The 6,870-nt window shown below is 42.0% G+C and overlaps 1 pseudogene; it reads left to right on the forward strand.

The window, feature by feature from the left end:
* Nucleotides 1-1,408: 1,408 nt before the first annotated feature.
* LOC123937389 lies at nucleotides 1,409-2,961 on the forward strand (annotated as a pseudogene).
* The last annotated feature ends 3,909 nt before the right edge of the window (nucleotides 2,962-6,870 follow it).

A 6,870-nucleotide genomic window follows, 5' to 3' on the forward strand; every position in this document is an offset into this window, starting at 1 on the left:
GTTTCAGAGAGAACTCAGTCGGCGAGTTTTCTGCTGCTGCTGTAACAAATCACAAATTTAGCGGCTTAAAGCAATGCAAATTTATTATCTTGCAGTTCTGTAGGTTAGGAGTCTGACGCAGGCCTCCCTGTGCAGAGATTGAGGAATTGGTGGGGTAACCTTCCTTTCCAGAGGCTCCAGGGGAGAATCCGTCCCCTTGCCATGTCTGACTTCTGGCGGCTGCCTGCATTCCCTGCCTCGGGGTCCCCTCCCTGCTACTCAAAGCTGGCAAGGGAGACTGGAGTCCTTTTCCCACCACAGCACTATGACCTCTTCCTCTGCCTCTTCCAATGTTAAGAGCATTTCTGATCGCATTAGGTCCGTCCAGGTAATCCAAAATACTCTATTTTAAAATCAGCTGGTTAGCAAGCTTAATTCCCTTTGCTACTTCAATTCATCCTTACAATGTAGCATAACATATTCAATTTCCCAGGACTAAGAAACACTGACGTCTCTGGGAAGCTATTATTCTGCCTACCACACTAAGATTTTTTTTTTTTAAATATTTTATTTATTTATCAGAGAGAGAGGTCACAAGCAGGCAGAGAGGCAGGCAGAGAGAGAGGGAGAAACAGGCGCCTCACTGAGCAGAGAGCCTGATGTGGGGCTCGATCCCAGGACCCTGAGATCATGACCTGAGCTGAAGGCAGAGGCTTAAACCACTGAGCCACCCAGGCGCCCCCACGCTAAGATTTTTAACACTGCCAAAAATCTAAAGATCCAGCTATGAATCAGGTACATATGATTAAGTTAACAAACTTTATTGTATATGATCATATTCATTTCCTGTTAAGACACAGACATATATGCAGTTCTAAAAGAAGGAGGAGGAGGAAGGGGAGAGGGAGAAGAGGAAGAAGAGAGGCAGAAGAAGAAGAAGAAGAGGAGGAGGAGGAGGAGGAGGAGGAGCACAGTATTTAAATCGTCTGGATAAACTTAGCCAGTGATCTATGAAGACTCCTGAATAGCGTGAAGAACTAGAGGGATTTAGGGTTCGTTCTAACTGAAATCCACTGAGGATCTACGGAGTGCTGGTTTTCTATTTATCCCTTCCTCTCAGACACTGCAGAGCCATAGAGCTTAACTTTTTTAAGGCACAGAAACAAGAAAAAAAATGCTCCCCGAAAGATCCATCAAAACTACAGGAATCTCACCAAATTAGCCTTAGGATGTTTCTTCTCTTGAGTATGGAAATGTAACTTTTAAGTCTTTTTTTTTTTTTTTTTAATCAAAGATCAGGAGACCCAGGGGTTCAAGCTACCTCTAGACCCCGTCTGCTCTTTTCTCTGGCTGCATCGATTGGGAGGATGGGGGCACCTCAGGCATCAGTGCCCTCACGTAAACCGTTATTACCTGCTGCAGGGTCATGATGGTGGTGCTGGGCTTCCTGCAGGTGGCTGGTGCTAGGGCAGTCTGTGGGACGGGTGACCAGCGGCAATCTCCTATCTCCCATCCCTGCTGCTGATGGCCCGCACCTTGACACTTGGCCTAGTCTACCTGCTCTTCCTCGCCTTCGGCCACCTGGCTCCCCTGCCAGCCACAAAGACGTGTCCACCGTACATTTTCTCTCCAGTTCCATTCTGTGAATATGCCAGAGGATTTGGGAAAAGTCCAACTAAATCTCTAGGAAATGCAAGAGAAGTATGGACCTATAGTTTTACCCTGACGGGCAAGACATTTACTTACCTTCTGGGCGCTGCAGCTGCTGCACTATTTCTTACTGGTAAAAATGAAGACCTGAATGCCGACAATGTCTATAGTCATCTGACAACACCTGTGTTTGGGAAGGGAGTTGCATAGGATGGGCCTAATCCAGTTTTTTTTTTCTTTTTTTCTTTCTTTCTTTCTTTTTTTTTTTTTTTTTGGAGTAGAAGAAAATGTTAAAAAGTGGCCTTAACATGGCCCACATCAGACAACAGGTTTACGTAATCAAAAAGGAAACAAAAGACTCCTTTCCAAGTTGGGGATAAAGTGGAGAAAAAAATTCGTTCGAAGCTCCAAGCTCATCATTTTAACAGCCAGCCATCGTTAAAGGGAAAGGGAACCAGAAGTCAAGTCAGTGAGAGAGTGGCACAACTACATGAGGATTTGGAGGCAGGTTTTAGCCACGTGGCTTGGCTGGTGCCAAGTTGGCTCCCTTTGTCTCGTTTCAGATACAGGGACAAAGGTCATTGAGAGATCAAGAATATTTTCTGCAAAGCAATCTGGAAATGCAGATAGCCAGTAGAAGAAATTGATGACCCTCTCGAAACTTTACTAGATTCTACTTACAAGGATGGGTGTCCTCTGACAGACAAATGATGAGGTAGCAGGCTTGCTTACTGGACTGTTCCTGGCAGGGCGACATAAGCCTCAACCACTGATGCCTGGATGTGCTTCTTTTTGGTCAGAGACAAACGCTTCAAGAAAAAAAAAAAAAAAAGAAACCTTACTTAGAACAGAAAACAGTCTGTAAAGATCTGCCTCCTTTAATTTATGATGATCTTAAGGATCTAAATTTCCTTGGACTCTGTATAAAGGAAACATTAAGACTTTGACCTCCTATAATGACTATGATGAGAATGCCCAAAACTCCTCAAACTGTGGCAGGGTATACCATTCCCCCAGGACATCAGGCATGTGAAACACTCCTGGGTAGAACACTGAAACACTCCTGGGTATAACGTCTGGACTTTAATCTTGATTGCTACTTACAGGACAATCCAGTATCAGGAAAGAAGTTTGCCTACGTGCCTCTGGAAGCTGGGCATCATGATTGTATTGGGGAGAATTTTTTCATGTTCAAATCAAGACATTTTTGTTCACTATGCTTTGTTGTATGAATTTGATCTTACTGATGGGTATTTTCCCACTGTGAATTATATAACCATGATCCACACCCCTGAAAACCCTATTACCTGATACAAACAAAGGTCAAAATGAAAAAGGCTGCAAGGAACTAATACGTGACACATCACTGTAAACCACAAAAGCATTTGAAGATGATGAAATTTATGAAACAACTTCTGGTGTAGTCTTTTTTTTTAGACAGCTAGCTTAACTTCACCATTATTATGTTTTCTTGACCGAATGGCCCCAACATCTAATGGCATTTCAGATATTTCCTAATAGTTTTATGGTAGATATTTACTTTATATGCTTTATTTAAGGAAATCAGGCTCATAGTAAGAAATTATTTAGGGGGATCTTGGTAATTGACAGATTCTAAACAGTTTCCAGGTGTTAGCCTTAACAACATACATAGCTCTTGGCACGTAAGTTCAGGGTATTCAGATCTTAGACTGGATCTGCAAGTATAAATGCCCACTGAGATACCTGGAAACCTTAGGTAAACATTACATTAATGTGTGTGTGAGTGAGTATGCGTGGATAGGAAATAAACTCACATTTAAAGCCTTGAATAAAAGAGAATCCCATCAACTGTTTTGGTATGAAGATACTCGGCAAAGATGGAGCTGTATTGTAGAAAAATGTTCTTTGACATTTTAACCGGAAGCATTGTCTCCGGGAAATTGAGAGATCTGACAATGATTAGTAATCCTATTTCCTAAAAAATAATATAATTATTAATACTGAAGACTGTACATGTAACTTGATCTAATTGCTAAGTATTATATATTTATCTACCTTTCAAATTTGTATCTGGTTCCATGTGGTCACATGTGTATGAGAGCCCAAAATAAAGTCCTGAAGGGATAATTTTTGTCTTTTTGGCTCTGGTTGGTTGCTTGCTTCCACTCCAGAATCTAATTAGGGATGTTTCTGTTATGAGTTTTGTTAATTAAAACTTAATTTAGGTTAACAATCTTTTTTTCTTTTTAACTCAAAATCAGAGATTGGAACTCTGGCTTTAAGACAAGGGTAGTATGAGGCAGGGTCCTTGGGAGTAGGATCACTGGTCACATTGTGTGAAGCCTGTGTTCAAGAAGCAACTCAATTATAACTGGGGACCTGACGACATACCTGTCATTTAACCACACAGTCTGTTTTCACCAGAGGAGGTCAAAATATTTTCCCTTATGTATAAGGGAAAGATGCTGGCAGATTTATGTTAAAGTATTTGTGAAGGCAAAAACTATGCTGCCAGAGTTTTTCACTGTAAAATGATCTCTGAGAAAAAAAAAAACAAAAAACCAGACAAACAGAAAAAAAAAACAATGAAATGATCTCTGAGGGAAAAAAAAAACAGTCACTCGTTTCCATTTCTCGACAAATAAAAACATGGACTTACGTCAAACTTGCAATGAATGTAATTTTTACGACTGATATCATCTAAATATAAACTTAGTAGTAAGAATTATTCTTATTTTGCAGATGGAAGACCACTGACAAGATTTTTTTAAAGGCAAGATTACTAATGTAACTAAGTCAACAGAGTTAGGAATAGATATGATACTACAACTAGATTTTAGTCATCCCTTCTTTCCTTGGCAGATTAAAAATACTGAATAAAAAAAAAAAAACTGAATACCCAACTTTTGTATCAACATGGACGGGACTGGAAGAGATTATGCTAAGTGAAATAAGTCAAGCAGGGAGAGTCAATTATCATACGGTTTCACTTATTTGTGGAGCATAAGGAATAACATGGAGGACATGGGGAGATGGAGAGAAGTGAGTTGGGGGAAATCGGAGGGGGAGATGACATGTGGACTCTGAGAAACAAACTGAGGGTTTTGGAGGGGAGGGGGTTGGGGGTTGGATGAGCCTGGTGGTGGGTTTTATGGAGGGCACGTATTGCAGGAGCACTGGGTGTGGTGGGTATGCAATGAATTCTGGAACACTGAAAAGAAAAAAAAAATCCTTATGACCTTAAAAAAAAAAAAAAAACTAAGAATACTGTTATTAAGAATCCTTCCAAACACGGATGGAAAATAATATGTCAGAGAAGAGACAGCTCTACAGAATTTGTTCCTTCCCATCAGCCTGACTGGAGTAAACTAGATTTACTCTCCAATAAAAGCTTGGGGGGAGGGTGGGGAGAAGGGAGGACAAAATACATGAAATCATGGTTTCTAAGACACAGGACACTAATGAAAGGGATGGTGATCCCTAAGAGATAAGAAACAAGATGAGCCTTACAATTGCCCCAAATTACTGCCTTGAGTGAATTTACAAGTCACCACGGAGAGGAGACCCAGAAGGAGCCTGTAGATGTCTGGAGTGGAGGAGAAAGATTTGAGTCTGGAGAGACTTGTAACTATGCTTCTCAGTGCACTACAGGAAAATTAGCATATTGCGGTAAGCATCTTACCTTACCTTCCCACCAAGATTCCTTATCAGAAACACTGTTTTAACTCTGATTCCTTATTTAAAAATGCTTCAATTAGACATTAAATTATGTCTAATTTACCACTGTACTGATTCCACAAAATATGATTAAGGATTAATGTATGAACTTTCATCCTCTGAATTGTTCCCATTAGGAAAAGAAGTAACCAGGATCGTCCTGGTTAAAGCACAAATGTGGACGCTCCATGGTCTATTCGTGTTCTGAAATGAAGTAATACATTCTGCATGAGCAGAAGCTTGTAGGTGGCTCAGAAAGGTCACCCTTGCATGCATCATTACAATATCCCAGCAAAGAGTTTGCTAAACCATGACCAAAATGAAGAGGAGAAAAATATATTTGCCCCCACATTAAGCGTCAATTCCTAGGTTCTGTACAGAGATATTAGCTTCATAGCTATTTGTCACAATTGGGCCAGATTGAGCCCAAATAGCCAGACCAGTTGTTCCAGCATCAGATGCATGCTTTGCTTGGTGGAGGGGTGGGGGTGGGGGGACTGGATCCCGCCAAGGCAGCTGTACAGTGGTGCCGACCCTAGGGGCTGCCTGACTACTACTACCTCTGCTCATCCCAGTGGCTTAACCCAGACCATCATCCCCCAGAAATCTAGTCATCATGCCCTTCATAGGCTGGGGTGGTTCACCATGGCCATTTATGATCACGAGTGGGCAAAGGAACACCTAGAAAACCCATGCAAATCATCTGGATTCCACACATATTCATGTCACCATCATGTAAGAACAACCCTACTCCCTCCTGATGAAGAGTCACTTATCTCCATGCAAGCTGATCTCTTCTCACACCTCCTGGTCTCTGGACATAAAAAGCCAAAAAGGGTACTCTATCCAACCCATCACACATGGATCGTCTATTGGGAACATAATGGAATAGAAGTGTCTTTGATTCAGTGAGAATCTGCGACTTGAAGGATGATATAAAATCCTTGCCGAGTATTGCCTCCAAGCTGCTGTCTCAGTGTCTTCAGCACACCATGACAAAATATCCTCAGGGAAGAAGTTTCTGGGGAGCAGGGTATGTGATACCCTTGGATCCCATGGTTACAAGGCCTATTCCTGCCCCTCCTTTTCTTTAAAGATGATACCCCGACCCGACATAATGTTGGGTGGTGTCTCATCTCAGTAAACTGAACACTCCATCAGCCCTCAGTACTGATGATGTTGGACGAGGCCATGTAGGTCTTTCTAGAATGGCTGGTCTGACCTGCCTCATAAAGCAAGGATGTATTCATCTATTGCTGACAGTGACATTTTGCTGTGGTGGTAACTACACCCACTTTGCTAAGTTGAAGTCCAGGAGGTGTCTAAGTCTGTAAATACAGATGACATGACCTTCCTTTAGAACCCCAGGGAGGCGGCATTTTGATTCTCCTACGGCAGCTTGCAACACATGCCACAAGACACCTTTTCTCCACGGTGATCTCCAATACAGTAGCATCTACCCTGTGACCCAGAAAGCAGGGCTGTTGCCACTGTGATCTAGACTTGCTATAGAGCTCTTCCCTGCAGTGGGCCCTACTCAAA

The sequence above is a fragment of the Meles meles genome, chromosome 2 (assembly GCF_922984935.1).
Source record: "Meles meles chromosome 2, mMelMel3.1 paternal haplotype, whole genome shotgun sequence".
NCBI classification, from domain to species: domain Eukaryota; kingdom Metazoa; phylum Chordata; class Mammalia; order Carnivora; family Mustelidae; genus Meles; species Meles meles.